Source organism: Zophobas morio, unplaced genomic scaffold (assembly GCF_036711695.1).
Source record: "Zophobas morio isolate AGI-343-1 ecotype UQ-CSIRO unplaced genomic scaffold, CSIRO_AGI_Zmor_V1 ptg000030l, whole genome shotgun sequence".
Taxonomy (NCBI): Eukaryota; Metazoa; Arthropoda; class Insecta; order Coleoptera; family Tenebrionidae; genus Zophobas; species Zophobas morio.
In genome coordinates this window covers 5,760,620-5,781,616 of record NW_026972135.1, presented here as the reverse complement: position 1 = coordinate 5,781,616, position 20,997 = coordinate 5,760,620, and the positions used below count along the sequence as shown (strand labels likewise).

The following is a 20,997-nucleotide window of genomic DNA, read 5'->3' as shown; positions in this document are numbered from 1 at the left end:
TTGAAACCAATACAGGAAATCATGAAAATGATGAATTTAAAAAAGTCGTTTATAAGAAAAGAGGTCCTAAGTTTATCAGAGGTAAAATGACATCGTCTTCTGAGACTCTCCCATTCAAAGTGGCCGAGAAGTTATATTATATCTATGTTGGCAATTTAGCTGTAGATACTGAATGTCAGGAGATTAACACATTCCTTACGGATAAATTTCCGCTAAATAAATTTGAAATAGAAAAGTTGTTGCTTTTAAAATTGGAGCGAATGAATCCTTATTGCCGGAATTACTCAGTGAAGACAACTGGCCAGTTGGACTGAAACTTAAAAAGTTTCATTGTTTACGGAAACTGTCAAAAGGCGGTCAGCAGGAGTAGCTCACAGTGATAGTTTAGGTAGTGGTAAGCAGCTAAAAATTTACTATCAGAATGTTAGAGGAATAAGAAGCAAGCTGAAGAATGTGTACTGTGCGTGTTTAAGTGAAAGTTATGATGTAATAGTCTTAATAGAAACGTGGTTATCCCCGGTCATTAATAACAATGAAATCCTTGATAGTCGATATATGATTTTTAGAAACGATCGAAATAATACCAATAATACAAAATCAGATGGTGGAGGAGTATTGATAGCAGTGCATAAATCATTTCAAGGTTATCAAATATCTTTAAACTGTGAATCTGTTGAACAAATCTTTGTTAAGGTCTATAATAGCGTATGTTCATTTGTGATAGGTGCTGTATATTTGCCTCCTACCATAGCTATTGACAAATATTCTAGTCATGGAGAAGTAGTTACAACAATTTGTGATAATATGCCTGATTGTCAGTTTATTATATTAAGTGACTACAACTTACCAAATATAAAATGGCAATCATGTGATGATAATAATGACTTTATTCCATCTGCTTGTGCGGGAAAGCGAGAAGAGTGTATATGTGATGGCTTTACATTATGTAATCTTCTCCAGTTCAGTAATATCAAGAACAATTGTGGTAATGTTTTAGACTTATGGTTTGCTAACTGTGATGATTTAGAATTGTCATTATGTGATAATTCAATTGTACCTGTAGATTTTAGTCATCTGCCTTTTGTTGTTAATTGTGATTTGGACTCTTCTAGTGTTAATTCCAATAATGGTAATGTGATATGCTATTATGATTTTAAAGCTGCTTCTTATAATGATATCTGTATTTATATCTCCAATATTAATTGGGCAACTATTTTATGTGATTGTGATATTGATAGAGCTGTAGATATATTTTACCAACATATTTATCAAGCGTGTGAATGTTTTGTGCCTATGAAATGTAAGATAAGTTCAAGTTATCTTAAATGATTTACACCTAACATCTTAAATCTAATCAATGCCAAAAAACGAGCTCATAAAGAGTATAAGCGTTCAAGAGGAGTATCTTTGAATATAACAAATTTTCTAGCTTAAGGAGGGCATGTAAACACAGTATTGAAAAAGCTTATAGTGATTATATTAAAAAAACTGAGTCTAATTTAATCACCAATCCGAGTACTTTCTGAAAATTCATTCGTAATAAATTATCTGATAATGATATGCCTCTGCCCATGAAATATGGTGAAAAATACATTTCCAGTTATGAAGACGTATGCGAAGTCTTCAATCAATATTTTTTATCTTTGTATTCTGACATTACTATATCAAACAATTACAATGTAGTATATGATTGTAATGTTAATGTGAGCGATATGTACATTGAATTAAGTGATGTTCTTGATGTTTTGGATAGATTAGATCCCAACAAAGGGGCAGGACCTGATAATGTACCTCCAAGGCTTTACAGGGAATGTAGATCTTCTACCAATCAGCACGGGTTTTTTCGTAAACGTTCAACATTAACTAACCTTCTGCCCTTTAGTAATAAAATAATCATGGCTATGTCTAAGGGCCTCGAAGTACACGCCGTCTATACAGATTTCAGCAAAGCCTTTGACAAGGTCCATCATGGTATACTAATTGGGAAATTATCCGCATATGGAATTAAAGGTTCTTTGTTAAGATGGTTTAGGAGTTACTTAGCAGGTCGAGTACAACAAGTCAAATTAAATCATTGCCTTTCAGAAAGTCGGCGTGTACCGTCAGGGGTCCCCAGGGCTCGATATTAGGCCCTTTGCTGTTTTCGATATATGTCAATGATATTGGTAACCATTTGTTCTGTGATTTTAGCTTATTCGCTGATGATTTGAAAATATATGCAATGATCAAAAACTCCAATGATGCTGCACGTCTACAAAGGGCTCTAGTCACACTATCTGACTGGTGCGATAATAATATCATGATTTTAAACCATGACAAATATCATGTAATAAATTTCAGTAGAAAACAATCACCGTCGACTCCTGCTTATTTACTTAATGGGAAATTTCTTAAAGTGTCATATTTGATCAAGGACCTGGGTATATTTTTGGATAGCAAGCTTTCTTTTATATCCCAACATTAGCACATAGTAGCTAGAGCAAACAGAATGCTAGGATGCATTAAAAGGTACTGCAAAGATTTCAATAACTTACGTACTCTGGTAATTTTGTATACTACATATGTACGCTCCATTCTAGAGTATGGATGCGTAGTGTGGGCTCCCTATTACAAAACATATGAGTTAGTTCAAATTAAATTTGTCAAGTATATATCTCGTCGTCTTCCTCTCAATATCCGTAAATCTCCTGACATGTCAATGACTTATTTAGGATTAAGTAAAGTAAATGATCGTAGAACTTATTTAAAAATCTGTTTTATGTATAAAATTTTAAACAATATTTGTGACTGTCCTGGAATTTTAGATCTTATTAAATTTAATGTGCCTCAATATGTTATTAGGAAATCTCCGTTGTTCTATATTGATACGAGGGTGGGGTGATTAATGCCGGGCCTGACCAGGAATGCATTGTTTTTTTGGGTTAATTTTTATTTATTTCTCAACATGATCTCCATTTAGCTCGATACACTTAACCCAGCGATCTTCTAGAGCGGTTACACCGGAGTAATACTGTTGGATGTATGATTGTTATTCATACATACGTACTGAAAAAGATTGATATAAATGAAACACAAACATGTGCTGTGTAACACTGTATTTACTTGTTGTTAACGGTTCGGAGTCTATGTACAAAGTGGTTAAAATCGGAAGCGATACATTGCAGGTAGAAGAGAAAGTTGGGGACGCTTGTTGACAAGGGTTGCGGTTGGTAGGTAAAACCGAAACCCGAACAAATACAACGATTTGTAGAGATCTTCAAAATAACTATTTGCTGGTTCGATGTTGTCATAAACCTTTTACCACCCAACCACTTTTTGAGGTTTGGGAAACGGTGGAAGTCACCAGGGGCTAAATGGGGTCTGTAGGGAGGGTGGGGAAGCAATTCAAATTTTAATTCATGAATTGAAGCCATCGCAATGACTGAAGTATGGACTGGTGCATTGTCCTGATGAAACAGCACCTTTTTTTTCGCTAAATGTGGCCGTTTTGCGTTAATTTCCTATTGTAAACGTTGTAGTAGAGTGGCATAATATTCCCCACTAAGTGTTTTTCCCTTTTGAAGGTAGTCAATAAAAATTATTCTCCTCGCATCCCAAAAGATGGTGGCCATAACCCTACTGGCCGATGCAACTGACTTCGCTTTCTTCGGAGCAGGTTCTCTTTTTTTGGTCCACTGTCTCGACTGCTGTTTTGTCTCGGGGGTGTAATGATGTACCCATGTTTCATCGACAGTAATGGATGGACGCAAAACTCAGTTGGGTTACACCTGTAGTGTGCCAAACAATCAGCCGAAACATCCTTACAATGCTGTTTTTGGTTTGGAGCGAGCAAACGCGGCAACCACCTGGCACAAAGCTTCTTCATTGTTAAGTGTTCATCTAAAATATTTCGAATGCACTCTGTTGTGATCCTTATTGATTCTGCTACCTCCCTCACTTTCACTTTCCGGTCAGCCAAGATGATTTTATGATTGTTTTCTATAATTTCTGAAGGGGTCACCTCAACAGGGCGCCCAATGCGTGGTCCATTATTTGTGCTGATTCGACCCATTTTAAATTTAGCAACCCATCACTTAATTATTGTATACGATGGAGAGGAGTCTCCCAATGTTGTATACAACTGTTTTTTGATCTCACTTGCTTTTAGGCCTTTCAAAAAAAAAAAAATTAATCACTGGCCGAATTTCCACTTTTTCCATTTTGTTAGAATTGTTTGAGGCATCTAATCTGAAGGACTGCCATCCAAATATTAAAAGACATATTGACATGAAATTTTTAAGGGAAGCTGATGGAAGATGAAATTATGGAATGCCATCATTATACTGATCTTATTACTCCCACATCTATGGGAGGCCCGGTACTTGTCACCCCACCCTCGTACATGTAATCAGTTTTATGCGCTATTCTCTCCCTTAAATGGAATTCTTGCAAGTTGTAATACTGTTTGCTACAATGTTGATTTCTTCTGTAATAAGTTTTCCTCTTTTAAACTGTCCGTTCGTTCTATAGTGTTAGATTAACAAATATTATGTAAAGGTAAAAAACCGTTAATAAACTTTATTATAATAATAATAATACTTTATTCCCAACAGGTAACAATACACCCGGTTACAGGGAAAAAACTAACAATGATTATGAAGTAGTGCAGTAAATACAAAGAAAAGGAAAAAAAAATAGGTATATATAAAAAATTATTAACTAAAATAAAATGAAGTAGAAATAAGTTACTATCAGGATTTACCTCATATAAACGATATGACAAAAATTTCAGGAACTTACGTTGGACGGATTCTATATTTGTTACATGGATTTCGTAAACTGGAAACCATAATTAGGGTCATTAAGATTGAAGATCAAGAAAAATAAATATTAAATTTGAGTGCTTATAAGTTTATAATGAGAAGATGAGTCTAAAACACATCAATTTGTATTAAATGGGCTTAATTAGAATGCATCAACTTAGAAGAAGTGCCACTAGAACACAAATTCGGAGGTTTACCAGAGGTAGAAATGCAAGTTTTAGGTCAAGTTTTGCATACTTATATTGGTCGAAGCAATTGCAAGTGACGATGGATGATTATTATGTATGTACAATAAAAAATATGCGTACATCCTTAATTCTGACTATCATCTTCGACTTATCCGTAGGGAAGTGCACTAATTCTTGAAAGTTACAATCACACAAAAACTTATAAAATACGATACATTTAAAGTATTACTTTTTTTACTATAAACTTTTAAATCATCCGTATTAAAATAATCACCAATTTTTTTAACGGCGTTCCTTAAATATTATATTCTAAAGGTGGGGTTAGCATATCTGATAAGTTAGTGTTATCAAAAGCAAGACCTTCAAGTTATGGAAAATCGAAAACCTGATAAATGGCTAATTTCATAAATTCTAGTGTTTGAATATTAGATCTCCATTTTTCATACGTAAATTTAGAATTATTAGCGCAAGTAGTAATGAAGTAATAAACTGATCACTGCAAAATATGCTATTTAATTCTAACCGTCTAAGTGAAAGTTTCACTCACATATTAACAAATTGCTAAAGAGCAAATATTTTAGGGCGGGCTAAATGACTATGAGATTAATTTAAAACAGAAAACAATATTCCTAAACTAAGTTTTATTTTTGGGTTGATACTACAAGTAGGTAAATATTTTAAAAGTTAGATTTAAGATAACGATAAACATGAAGTGACGTCTTGGTTGAAAATTTTGCAATCAAATTTAATCACGACATTTTATCTTATTTAAGTTGTAATTCATATTTATTTACTTGTTTCCATCTGCGTCGTAATACCTAAGATATAATCTTTTTTCTAAGAATTGGTTTCGCACTTATTTATAATAGGTACACTACAGAAATTTTGAGCGTAGGCTAAGTAATATAGTAATTGAGTTCACCAGGCGATTTAGCACTTTCAAATTTTCTCGGCGTTTCACGACCCCTACAGAGGGCCATAGCTAAAGGGATGCGAAAGAATGCTAAGCCTCCCCTAGAGAAATGTTTGCTTCGCCTAGTCTTAGACAAGTTATAATAACCCAATGTGAATTACAATAATATTAAAAAAAAGTAAAATCGTCTTTAAAGGACAAGTTGAGGGAACGAACGGAAAACAAAGACATTTCTCAAATAAAAAACTGCGAATTGTTCTGTAAAGCCTGTGTAAATTCTTAATGTTTGCACAATTCATTGTGATGTTCAGAGATCTTTCTCTAGACAAAAAAAAATGTCTTAGCAGATAAAAGGAAAAATCTTTCTGCAGAAAATTTTGTTATGCAAATTTTAACTATTTAGGATTAGAATCGCTGATTATGTGAAATAATAAAATATATACAGGGTTAATGTAAAGTCCCGGAACGGTCGAATAGCTTAGTTATTTTAAAAGTTCTTTTTCTTAAATTTGCTTTGGATATATATGTAGTTGAACGTGGCGACTTTGATTTTTTTTCTATTTTTTTGAATCAGTATAAATAAACATGTCGATAATTTCTGAAATTAGTTTTTTATTCCGCATCAGAAAATGTCAATAAATCTGGGTGTTCCATTAAAACAAAACAAAAAAAAAATAGGCGGCCCTGTGTATGAAACCGAAAGCAATAAAAAAAAACAACATATTGTTATCAAGTGGCCATGTGTAACTATACATCCACACCAATTTTTCAAATTATAGATCTGAAAGTGAACCAGACGTTGCGTAAAATTTTTCCTAAAACTTGCCTATTTTGACATTTTCCTGTCTAAATCCACAATTGTTATCGCTTATTTTGGCTTTTTTTTTAGTCTAAAATTCGCTCTTTATTTATAAGAAGTACCATTAGAACACAAATTTGGAGATCTACTCGAGGTAGAAACGCAAGTTTTAAGTCTGAAGTGTTGTACTGTACATACAAACATACTGTATACCAGAACGTTGGCGGTCTTAGGTCTAAAATAAAGGATTTTTCTTCGAAAGTTAATTTGTCAGTGTATGACGTTATCATTATTTCAGAATCGTGGTTATGTAGTAGTATTGGTAATAACGAGTTGTGTTTAAATAATTACAACATCTTTCGTGCGGATCGCAATGTTCATTTTACAGGTAAATTACGTGGTGGTGGGGTGTTGATTGCCATTAACAAATTTTTTCAATCTCAAATTATACTATCCGGGCATTCTGTTGAAAGTATTTTTGTCCGTTTAACTTATAACGATATAGATTTGATTGTGGGTGGGGTATATATTCCTCCTGCATCACCACTTTCCATTTATGAGGAATACTGCAGTGATCTGGAGTCAATCTTTGATCGTTTCCCCAATTCATCCTACATAATCGCCGGAGATTTTAATCTCCCCGATCTTATCTGGAACGGAGATGATGTTAGCTGTTCTTCAGTTAGTCAGCAGGAATATTGCGATGCTATAAGCTCAACTTCTGCGCTTTTGAACCTTAAACAAATTAACATGATTCCTAACAGTCGAAACGTTTTTTTGGATTTAATATTTTCATATGTGGTTGATATACAAGTTTCGCCTGCGCTAGATCCTATATTTGTACAAAGCATTCATCATACTCCTTGTTCATGGCAGATGTCCACCAGTGTTACACCATCATTACGCTTCGAATTTTGTATTTACGATTTTGCAAAGGGCGATTATAACCTCTTGAATGGATATTTTGCTTCAATTTGTTGGGATTTTTTATTGACTAGTAGTAATCTTGATGAGAAAGTGTCAATCTTCTACGACATTCTATTTGTTGGTTTTGAAAAATATATCCCATATAAAACGGTAAAGCATAATGCCCAGAATTATCCTATTTGGTTTAATAAGGAGCTTAAGGATCTTTGTAGAAAGAAAAGATCAGCACATTCTAAATATAAAGAATCCGGCAAATTTGAAGATTATCTGTACTTTAAATTGTTAAGATCGCAGTGTAAGGAACTTAGCAAACAACTCTATGAGTTATACATTTCCAACGTTAATGCTAGTATTTTTAATAACCCTAAATTTTTTTGGAAATTTATTCGTGACAAGAAAAGCAATGCTAGTACTTTCCCAAAAGAAATGTCTCTGGATCAGCGTTCAGCAAAAGGGGGTTATGAAATTGCGAGTTTGTTTGCTGAATATTTTTCTTCAGTTTATATTGTGGATGATAACCGTAACTTTAATTGTGATTTTGATTCTGTTAGTCAAGTTAATGAAGCCGGTCTAACTATTAATCTCCTTGATGTTTTTACGCATATTTCTAACTTGAAGTCGTCTTGTAGTTCGGGTCCAGATGGCGTTCCGAGTATAGTCCTTAAAAATTGTATATATACATTGTGTAGACCTTTGTTCACTGTATTCAAAAGTTCGTTAAATGAAGGTGTTTTTCCGAAACTGTGGAAAAGAAGTTATATTGCGCCTATATTTAAATCGGGACAGCGAGATAAAATCAACAACTACAGAGGTGTCTGTAATCAATCTGTTATTCCTAAGATGCTTGATTCTATTGTAACTACCCAGTTGCAATGGGCATCCGGGTCGGTAATTTCTTATAAACAACATGGTTTTTGCCCTGGTAGATCAACATTGTCCAATCTTATTGAATATCAGACGTTCCTAAATGAAGCACTCGCTAATCGGTTTCAAGTTGACTCTGTGTATACGGACTTCGAGAAAGCTTTTGATCGTGTGAATCATCGTTTACTTATCATGAAATTACACAGATTAGGCTTCAATGACAAAACGGTTCGGTGGTTATCTTCATTTTTGATTGGCAGATCTCAACAAGTTCGCATTGGGAATTATAATTCGACTCCTTTTTGCGTCACATCTGGTGTTCCTCAAGGCACACACTGTGGACCTGTTCTTTTTTTGTTATTTATAAATGATTTGACTTGTGGCTTCCGTTATTCTAATTATTTGTTGTATGCAGATGACTTAAAATTATTTAAATCTGTAAATTCGGTTCAAGATGCTGAACAACTTCAGATGGACCTTAATGTACTATTTGACTGGTGCGACAAAAACTGGTTGCTTCTGAATATTAATAAATGTCAGGTAATTTCATTTTTTACAACGAAAACACACACTATTTATGATTACCATTTAGAAAACCATAGTGTTTCACGTGTCTCAGAAATTAAGGATTTAGGAGTGATTTTTGACACATCTCTTTCGTTTAAAAATCATTGCTCTTTTGTTATTAAAAAAGCTTTAAACATGTGGGGATTTATTTGGCGTCATTCTAGCGATCTTTCACCCTCAGCATTGAAATCTCTTTATTGTTCACTTGTTCGGTCGAATTTTGATTATTGTTCTCCTGTATGGTCCCCGATTTATAAGGTAGACTCTGAAAGGTTAGAAAAAGTCCAAAAAAAATTTCTTCGCACTATGGAATTCAAATCTGGGCATCGACATGTTAAGGGTAGTTACAACTGGATAATGAACATGTTAGATATTCAGTCATTATTTAGGCGAAGATTGATTGCTGATGCCTGCTTTCTTCACGGCATTATCAATGGGCATATTGACCAACCATATTTGTTAGGAAAATTATCTTTTTTGTTGCCTGTAATAAGTAGCCGGATAACACGCAGTAAAAACATTTTTAGGGTTCCAACGTCAAGTACAACTCTAGCCCATTACCATCCGCTGAAAAGAATGATGAAAGCTGCAAACGAATATTCAAATCGATCTGAAATTTCTGTTTTTGAATTGTCGAAAGCTCGGTTTAGGTCTCAGATTTCATTATATTATAATAAGTTATAGTTTTATTTTATTTTAGCTTAGCTTTTTTGTTATATTCAGTTTGATAGTTTTTATTACTTCTTTATATCATTTTGTATTTGTAGTAATGGTAGGAAATGATTATTTACTTTTGTTAGTTTACCTTGTTTATATATATATTTTTTTTAAAATGGAGTTTTCCGTAAATAAAGTAAACATAAACATAAACATAAACATATTGATAAAAGCAATGCAAGTTATAATAAATTCGTTAATGATATTTACGTACAATAAAAAATACGCGTGCATGGTAAATTCTAACTGTAATTTTCAACTTACCCGTCAGGAAGTTCACTTATTTTTGAAGTTTATAATCACAAAACTTTTGTTAAATATGTTTACAATTAACGTATTACTTTATTACGGTAAACTTCTAAGTCATCCGTATTACAATAATCAGCATTTTTTTTTAATGTTGTTCCTTATATAATTACTATATTCTAAAGGTGGGGTTAGCATATCTGATAAGTTTGTGTTATCAAGAGAAAGACCTTCAAGATATGGAAACTCTAAAACCTTATCAGGTTTATCAATGAATAATTTAATGTTTTCTCCATGGTTTTTTTTTCCATTTTTCATACGTACGCAGATTTAGATTTATTAACGAAAGTAGCCAATAAAGTAAAATAAAATAAAGTAAACAAGAGATCAAGTAGTAATATGTAATTTATGGCGGGGTGAATAGCTATAATATCTATTAATTTAACACAACAAACAATCTTCCTAAATTAATTTTTGTTGTTACTGATAACTATGGCGTACTAACTTCAGGTGTTTGTGGACGAATTACCATCGAATAATTATGAAGTATAGCTTAATGTACTTGCATGCTTAAATAAGAGTGACTCTCTTTTAGTTTTTTGTTTAAACGTCGTAATAAATCTATAAACAGTGTCATCCACTGGTATATTGGACATAATTTACATTTTAAATTCATCGCTTTTTGGTTACATACTACAAGTAAATACTTATTTTAAAAGCTAGATTTAAGACAACGATAAACATGAAGTGTTTATTGGCGCCTTGGTTGAAAAATTTGCAATCAAATCAAGAGATTTTCTCTTATCTACGAGTAAGTTATGACTTATTAGTCATATTTAGAGAGCGGAAAATATGCAGCAAAATTTTGGGAAATATGATCATATGATATGCATCAAATTTATGCAAATATGCAATAACTTTCTTAATATATGCAGAGATATGCAGTTGCATATGCTCCAAAAATAAAAAAAAGCGTAATAACCGAACTAAATTTATTTACAAATTGCAAAAAGACCTTACCTTTTATTACAAAAAATAATTAAATCACATTGCAAAGTGTTTAATTAGATCTCACTGACAAATAAATGACATTTTTTAAGATAATATTCTTATACTAAAAAATAAATATAGGTAAACAGAACGAATTAAAAAATAGTAGTAATCGACTATTTAATTACTATTTTGGTAACAATTTATTTTTAAATATTTTTCGAAATATTCTAACAAAAATTTTTACGGTGATTCTAAAGTATGTATTTGTAAATAGAAAAACTGCGTACTGCGTCCACAGATGTAAAAATACTTATCGGATTAGAGCAGGCACAACAAAACACAGTTCCTTCTTGAAGAATAAATTCAGGAAAAGGTTTAATTCATAAATTAATTTGAGTTATCTACATATTGACACACATCTCTAACGCTTTAAATACTTAAATGCAAATTCACGATGAAAAATAATAGGATAACGTCCCTTCGACCACCATAAAACATACCATTAATACACTTAAGTAACGAACAAAAATATTGAAATGAACGGTATTTCCAAAAGTAATTTGGACTCGAATTTACCTGGAAGCATGGCTTAATACCCAGTGGTTCCTCCAAACTACCATAAAACCCAAACCTTTCCCAGTTATTTGAAGCTCAGGACAATATTTGCAATATGATTCATGAAATTTCGTCTTTCTAGAAAAATGCCGATCGGATGGCAATTTTTTTTTTTCAAAGTAGCATAAAAATTGATAAAAATGCAAAATATGCACCTGTTACGTGAAATATGCAGCAGAAGGCAAATATATGCAAATATGCAATTTTTTTTATAGCTGTATTCATTTTTAATTAGCATGATTCGTTCACATATTAAATATCAAGACTTATATGCAAAAAATAACGGATATGCAAACTTCATAAAATCCGCTCTCTAGTCATATTTACCTACTTGTTTCCATTTGCGTCATATAGCGAAGATATGATCTATTTTCCAGGAATAGGTTTCTCAATTCATTCATATTCAGTACAGTATAGGAATAAAACAACATTGGCAGTCAAATAGCAAATACTTATTACATGCTAAAACTTGTTGTACATCTCCTGTTATTTTTTATTATTATAAAAAAAAATAATCTCCTGAAACTTGTCACCATTTTGTCCAAAATTTATTGGTGCTTTTGACACAGAAACCGAAATTAAACAGAAACCCTTATGTAACAAATGTCACGAGTTCAAAGACATTGTCCTCCAACATGATTATTACCTCATCGACGTCAGTGAAACATGGTTAAGTCTTTTCTTAAATTTGAAATTTTAAAATTTTTTTAAGATGAAACCTTTGATAGCTCTATTGAGTGCTTATTGATTAAAATTAAGATAAATTCAAAGGAAATTCACATAGATAACTTTGTACCAGTGGCGGCTCGTCAGATGAGGCAAGTGAGGCGGCGCCTCACAGCATATATCTTAAGAACAGATTGACTTAATTTATAATTAAAAAGAGCTTTCAATGCATTTTTAGTTACAAAAATATGTTGAAATGCCAAATCTGTACATGATTTTTTATTTTTTACGCTTCCTGCTGACATTTTCCGTTGAATACCGTACGATTTATGCCCCTAGTTCTTTAACTGAAGCGACCAGAACGTCGGTTCACTTGAACCAGCGAAGCCCAATCACAGACACGGATTTCCATGGCTCAGCTCCTATACTCCTATACATGCGTTCGCTCGGAACTGAGGCGATATCTTCGGTGCTTCTCGGCCAATTTCGGCGTACTCATTAAACTATTTTTCCATTTATTTTACAGGTTGCGGGGTGCGTGGGTAATTAGCATGAACGTGAATAAAACCCCACGTGTTGGTTTTTTGTGTTATTGTCTCTTTCATAGGTAGAGATGAGTGAAAAATGAATCCCGAATACGATATCGTCATGTTGCTTCTTGAAACGCCGTTTTCACGGCGAACCGAGTTAGAACGTCGGCGAATTTTGCTAAATATCGGGCAGTCAAAACCGTTAATTCATTTAACTTCCATTGATAAGCGACAGAATCGTCAATCCTCCAAGTCTTTTAAATCAACTTGGTACCTAAGAAACATATAAATGGCTCTGCCGTAATATTTACACAACATCCCGGGATATGACGATTTTAAGAATTTCATCCGAAGTGCAAAGTTACATGAAAGTTCCAAAGTACACATTAAAAATTTCATGGGCTTAAAACGTTTAGAAAAGAACACAACAACTATTCCCGCATCCCTCCAAGAAAGTGCTACTTTCAACAAAATTTTGACTTGTAAAAACATTGTTGATTCAATGTGTTATGGGTGTTATTATTATTATTATTATTAGGACCTACCACTGACCCGGGAATGACCGGTATTCAGGCAAGACTTCTATCATTACTAACTAGTAAGACCAAGTAATATTACTATTATTGTCAAATTTCTATCATCGCCTCACCACATCAGACAGTCACGAGCCGCCACTGCTTTGTACAGACCACCTGATACTAATTTTAACAATCTAAATTTGCTAATTTGTTATATCTTGTTTGGTACATCACGTAAAGTTTCAGGCATCAACGAAAAAATAGAATATGTACACAAGGTTAACAATTTTGAGGTTATATTCGATTCTAAATTAACATTTTCCTCCCATGTGCCTCATATCTGTAGAGTGTTACCCAAAATTTAGGCAACTTATTCCTCTAAAACATATTCTAAATGAAAAAACTAAACTTTAACTTATAAATTCGTTGATTTTATAATATACCTTCTCACTTCCAAGAAGTTTTCAAAGTTAATGCTTGGTGTGGAATTGATGGTAACCACGTCATTGGTCCATGCATCTAAATTTTTTAAAGAATATTATACCTCAACTGTTGGAAAACATAAAGCTGGACATACGAAGAATAATTTGGTTTCAAAATGATGGCGCGCCCACTTATTATCAGAGAGACGTTAGGAACTATTTACACACAGCGTTTGAACCAAGACTTAATGTTAGAGAAGAAGAGTACGCTTGGCCTGCACGGCGCCCTAATCTAAATCCATTAGATTTTTTCTTTGGGGGAAGGTGAAAAATGACGTTTATAGTGTTCCAATCAAAAATCAAAACCACTTACGTGAAAGGATAATAGTATCATGCAGATCTATAACTCCCGAGTTGTGAGATAGAGTTGGTAGAAATTTTCAATGTAGGATAGGACTTCGTGAAGATAGGGGAAGCAGGCGTTTGGAACATTTATTATAAATTCGTTTTCGTTGTAATCTGATCCATTAATAATTGAGTATTAATTGTTTCAATTTTGTCATTATTTGGCATTGACATCTTTGTCATTTTTTTTTCTGTGATTGTTATTTTTGCTTATTAAAAAAAAAAAAATTGGACGAAGTCGTCTCTGGGGTGTATAAAATGTTGCCTATGCAAAAATTGTCAGGCGTGAACAGAAAAAATGAACACCCGGTATATATTTCTAAACCTAACCCGAGAATGACGTCTACAGTATGGAGTAGCTTAACTCCTATCTCTAAATCATGGGGCTCTGCGCCCCACTTCGAGAAGACGAACTGTCCAAGATTTACTATGACCATCTTTTATATCCTTCACTAATTCCATTTTCAATTACATGGTCATTAGCTTCGATCTTGGCAATAATTTCCATGAAGATTACCTTTATTATAATGAATCTTTTTCTCTTCAACCCGGAGTTTATTTAGAGGCTAGAGAACACTCCCTAATCACCAACGATAATTGCCAACTAATAAGAGTTTACAGTAACATTAGTCATCGTGTTAGGAATCAACCGAATACGTAACTATAAATTATAGAAATTTTAGTACACCTTTCAATGTTAAATTAGAAGGAAGCGATTTGTTTAAATTGAATAGATCAGGCACCGCCTTTACTAGCCAGTCTGTGTCAGAACCACATGAAAGTTTATATTCTATTGTCCATTCAAATTATTTACCGTCTTTTAATTTAGTGTTAGATACCTATATGTTTAAATAAGTTCAAACCTGTTAACGATACTGATTTCTCATTGTAGGTATGTCCCTACAATGTACAAGATTCATAACTATCATCAGTTGAACTTAACTAATAAAAGTCTTAAAGAAGCGAGATCTCTTATCGAAGAGAACGAAAGAAATGCTGTCCACTCATCCACACTAACCCATTATTCATTTCTATTTTATATGTTTATCATACTAATACCATTTTATATCATATACAGGGTGCCGCATCCAAATCTGAAACAATCCAGCAATATTGTCTTCAGATTTCAACTCAAATGCTAATCAACACGCGTAGGACTTTTGAAAATCGGCTTACTTACTGTACAACTGCTGAGAGCAGACTTTTTGACCAATTCTTGAAAATAGTGGCAATACTTCTCTAGATTCGTACAATATTTCATTACTTCATTCATCAACAATTGTTAAGTTTTGTTATTTGTAGTTATCTAAATGGTTCATTCAAAGGTTCTCTTCAAAAGCGCCAGCTGTTTTGATGGTAAATCTTATCATCACACAATAAGAAAAGGGGGCCCTCGCTTTTTCATCTAATCGCAGTAGAACATGGCATTTTAATGAGATTTTAGTAATAAAGACTCGACCAGCACCACCAACATAACCTAATAAAATATTTTGTGCAGTTTGTGCATTTATTCCGTTTAAATCGAGCTACAATAATCGTCATATTGGATAACATAATTCAATTTGAGTCGTTCAGTGATTACTGAATGGGACAGCGTGAGTAAATTCCTAGCTTGACGGGCTCCCAGGGCATGTCATAATGCTGTCGATGGGGTTCTGAGGAAGACCAGCTGCTCGAAGTCTACATCTCTGGCTTTTTGGCTACGGCCTGAGTATAGTAGAAGATGGCTCATTTGACGGGGTCGCGCACTATGACGAACGAATGGATCAATTTATGCATTGATTCCGTTTAATTTATCCTACAATAATAATTATCAGACTGGATGAAATAATTCAGTTTGAGTTGTTCGTTGATTTCTAAAAATAATTTTTAATTTCACTTTGATATTTGACTTCGACAGTGCGCCGGAACATTTCGGGACAAATCAGCTCGGGTCCGAATTTCAAAATACGATTTTTATAACCTTTTTACAGTAAATGAGAGCGATGCAACGATTTGAAAAAAATACTGGGCGATAGCCCTTTTCGACGTCCACAAAGGCATCACTTAATAATAGCTTTAAAGTGATCTGGGGAGATATTATAAAATAAAAACTAATTTGCCATGTTAATTCTCTATGTCCAGACTAGGATGCGGCACCCTGTATTAAGTATACTACAGAAATATTGAGCGTAAGCTAAGTAATATAGTAATTGAGTTCACCAGGCGATTTAGCAATTTCATATTTTCTCGGCGTTTCACGACCCCTTGAGAGGGCTCTAGGTAAGCGAATGCGAAGGGATGCTAAGCGTCCCCTAGAGAAATGTTTGCTTCACCTAGTCTTAGACAAGTTATAATAACCCAATGTGAATTACAATAATAAAAAAAAGTCAAATCGTCTTTAAAGAACAAGTTGAGGGAACGAACGAAAAACAAAAACGTTTTTCAAGTAAAAAACGGCGATTTGTTCTGTAAATCCTTTGGAAAAATTGTAAGTGTAAATTCTTAATGTTGTACAATTCAGTGTGATGTTAGGAGATCTTTCTCTAGACAAAAAACGTCTTAGCAGACAATAGGAAACATTTTTCTGCAGAAAATTTTGAAAAACATCTAATTTGTTATGCAAATTTAACTATATAGAATTAGAATCGCTGATTATGTGCAATAACAAAATAAATATAGGGTTAGTATAAAGTCTGCGAACGGTCGAATAGCTTCGTTATTTGAAAAGTTTTTTTTCTAAAATTTGCTTTGGATATTACAATATTTATTTATCATCGGAAACGCCGGATATGTTTTATTGTACTTCAGGAGCGAGGGAGGTTCTATCGAAACAACTTTCGACCAATTTTTTTTCAATTTTTTTGAATAAGTAGAAATAAATATGTTGATAATTTCTGAAATTAGTTTTTTATTCTACATCAGAAAATGTTAAAAAAATCTGGGTGTTATATTAAAACAAAAAAAAAAAAAATAGGCGGTCTTGTGTGTGAAACCGAAAGTGATAAAAAAGAAAAGATATTGTTATCAAGTCGCCATGTTTAACTATACATCCACACCAAATTTCCATATTATAGATCTCAAAGAAAACCAGACGTTGCGTAAAATTTGTTTTTCCTAAAACTTGCCTAAAGCACCTATTTTGCCATTTTCGTCTCTAAATCCACAATTGTTATCGCTTATTTTTGTTTTTTAGTCTCAAATTCGCTCTTTATTTATAAGAAGGACCATTAGAACACAAATTTGGAGATCTACCCGAGGTAGAAATGTACGTTTTAGGTCTGAAGTGTTGTACTGTACATATTGTTATAATAAATTCTTTAATGATTATTATAAAAAATAAAAAATACGCGTACATGGTAATTGCTAACTGTAATTTTCAACTTACCCGTCAGGAAGTTCACTTATTTTTGAAATTTATAATCACAAAAAACTTTTATAAAATATGTTTACAATTAAAGTATTCCTTTATTACGGTAAACTTTTAAATCATCCGTATTACAATTATCACCAACTTTTTAATGTTGTTCCTTATATACTATTTTCTACAGGTGGGGTTAGCATATCTGATAAGTTGGTGTTATCAAGAGCAAGACTTTCCAAGTTATGAAAAAAAGCAAAATCTGATAAATGGCTAATTTAATGTTTTCTCCACGGTTCATAGCTTATAATGTATAAATATGTTTCGTACGTAGATTTAGATTTATTAAAGCAACTAGCAATAAATTAAAATAAAACAAAGCAAGCAAGAGATCAAGTAATAATATGTACACGTAGTTTACGGCGGGGTGATCTTCTTATAGTTATTTACGTGGCAAGCTTAGTAAATTAGCCTTTACGGGCTAGCCGGAATGTTTGCAGGGCGAGCGACGTAGGAGCGAGCCCTGTAATCCGGTGAGCCCCAGTAAAGGCTAGTTGCAAGCGAGCCGCGTACAACGTTTTACTTCCTCTTGCTGAAAATCCTGAAAATGAACAACTTTGGCATCTGTAGAAATTTTACTTGAAATTACAGTCATAGAAATTGTACTTATTTTTCATAGTTTGCTCCGGTAACTATGGAAAATTGAATTGTTTGAAAATAACGGGACTGTCAATTTGTAAATTCGATTAATAATTTAAATAGTTTAATTTTGTTTCTGAGCTCTGTTAATTGTGGAATTCGATGAAGATGAAGAGTTTGAAGGTGATTTTAACGTTAGTATTAGCACAGTATTAGTGAGATTAAGAAAAAGGCCGACGCAGCGAATGTGTCTTTGATTCCGGTGCTGTCATGATAACGTTTTACAGGCAAGGTGCCTGTAAAGCTGCCACGGTAACGCTTTACAGGCAGGGTGCGTGTAAAGGCTAATTTACCGAGTTAGTTCAGACGACAGTAAACGAGCTTTAACAAGACAAGAGGAAGTAAAATTAATTTTTGTTGTTACTGATAACTATGGTGTACAAACTTCAGATGTTTGTGGACGAAACACCATCGGATGATTATGAAGCATAGCTTAATGTACTTGCATGCTTAAAATGAGAGTGAGTCTCTTTTAGTTTTTTGTTTAAGCCTGGTAATAAATCAATAAACACGTCACCCACATGCTAATTGCAAAAAGTGCAAAAAGTTTGTACATAATTTACATTTTAAATTCATTGCTTTTTGGTTAGTTACTACAAGTAAAGATTTTAAAAGCTAGATTTAAGGTATCGACAAATATGAAGTGTTGATTGACGTCTTGCTTGAAAATTTTACAATTAAATCACAACATTTTTTCTTATTTAAGTAGTAATTCATATTTATCTAGTTGTTTCCATTTGCGTCGTAGCAGATAAGATATTAGATATCTATTTGCTAAGAATTGGTTTCGCAATTCAATTATATTTAATGCAGTACAGAAAGAGAAAATAAAATTGGCAGTCAAATGGCAAAATAATACTTTACATGCTAAAACTTTTTGTACATCTTCTCAAATTTTTAATTATAAAAAAAAAGTAATCGCCGGAAATTTGCCACAATTTTGTGGAAAATTTATTAGTGCTTTTGACGGTTGAGAGAGAAACGGAAGTTAAACAAAAACATTACATGATATAACAATTGTTTTCGCTATATAGATAAGTAAATAAATAAATTAATAAACACAATACAAATCTTCACAATATCTGAAGACAGAGGAAGGATGTAGGTATGTATACAAAGAAGTCCATCATAAAATAGTTTTTTTCTTTTGATTTTCGTCCTACGTCAATTGTGTTCTGCTAATTGTCAATTTTGTGTTGATTAGTAAGAAAAAAAAACACGGCTGGAAAAAGCTCCAGTCGTCAACAGTCACAATGGTTGTATTATTGGACACATATTTTATTCACCTATGGAATATTCTTCTCATACCGATTAACTTCTTGTTAATTGTTATCAAAAAAGAATAAACACAACGAAACATTTTTATAAACGTTTAACACCAGCTTTCACTAAAAATGTCGCAGAGCACCGACAAAAACAGTGCCCTGTACGCAGCGTAGAATCTGGTAGTTTCAAAAATTCGACAAAACTTTGAGAAGATTATTTTTCCAATGGGTTGTTTGATGCACTTATTCCCTCTGTTATTTATAAATAACTCTTTGTGCGGCACATTTTCAGGCCTCAGTCTGGCGTATTTCTTGTACAGTTCCAGAAAACGGATCGACTTCTTTTGCTCATTAACAATGTTAAATCGTGACGACTTTTGTGTCTTAGTGTCAAGTACGCTGATAACAAGGACGGTTCCTCTACGCAATCTATTTCTATTCTCAACAGTTCTTCTGTCCTGCAACCTCGACCGGTACCCATAGTAGCAAATTTTTAATCCCTAGGGATAAATAGTCGAAAGTTGTTGCTGTAAAATTAAGTTAAAGAAGTTCGTGATAAATTTAAATTACGAAGTTGACGTAATTTCATGGAATAGCAGCTACACAGCAAAATCAAAACTATAGTCGCTGCCGCTTTCTTCATTTTTGCTGACGTAATTGGAGAACGATAAATGGGCCATTACTTGTTTATAACGACTAGTATTAGATTTACTGGTCAAGGATTTTTATAAGTAGACACGAAAGACAATTAAGGCAGTTATTTGTGTGTTTAGTATGTTCGTACGTATAATAAAGAAAAATAATCGGAATTATAGAAGCAAAATATAAATTTTTATAAAAGTCAGATTTTCTATGAATACTGGACACACCTGGACAGGTTAAAAAGTAAAACATAGACGAAATGCAGATCACAGGCGAAGGGGTAATATAGCGACAAAAGCAAAATTTTGTCTGTATCTATTGATTGCGTAGATCGGAACATTTTCAAACGACTGTTTGGTGCTTGTAATGTTTGGGTAAAGTGTCCCCAAGACGAATTTAAAATGTTTAATGATATTGAAAGTGGATTATACGATATGCTTATTATGTAAGTTTACCTTAATTACCTACTTTATTCTATGTACTTTTTCCAGACTAGACGATATTCTGGACGAAACGATACTTCGCAAAGGACTTCCTTCTGCCCATATGGTCTATGGAATTCCGCTAACGGTACATGCCACAGAATATAAAATGTTTCTAATAATGAAAAATATACTCTTCTATGCAAAAAAACAAGGTAGCAGTCAACCGAACGGACGTGTTTCGTTGTGCTCCGTGTTTATCAGATATTATTTTCGAAAATGCCGGCTCTTTGTGTCAAGTGTGAGAATGTGATAACCCCTACTGTGCAGAGTATAAAATGTGCAATTTGTGCGGCATACTATCACATCAGATGTGTTGATATTACAAAAAATCAACTTGACCTGATAAGGTCTACTCCTAGCTTTTTTTGGGAGTGCCCAAAGTGCTCCAAGTCTA

General features: G+C 33.3%; 2 protein-coding genes across 4 annotated transcripts in view; both read right to left on the bottom strand.

The window, feature by feature from the left end:
- LOC135138737 (uncharacterized) overlaps window positions 1–18,273 on the bottom strand; it is a 254,941-nt gene extending 236,668 nt beyond the window's left edge. The window contains exon 1 of the mRNA XM_064068725.1: window positions 17,540–18,273. The gene's annotated coding sequence lies outside the window, so the exon portion shown is untranslated. The remainder of the gene's footprint in view (window positions 1–17,539) is intronic.
- Window positions 1–20,997, bottom strand: part of LOC135138746 (uncharacterized) — a 133,637-nt gene that overhangs the window by 82,170 nt on the left and 30,470 nt on the right. The window contains exon 1 of one of the 3 annotated variants that reach the window (XM_064068746.1): window positions 10,042–10,140. The exons of the other annotated variants lie outside the window; for them this stretch is intronic. The gene's annotated coding sequence lies outside the window, so the exon portion shown is untranslated. Of the gene's footprint in view, window positions 1–10,041; window positions 10,141–20,997 lie in introns of those variants that run through there. 3 annotated transcript variants of the gene reach the window in all.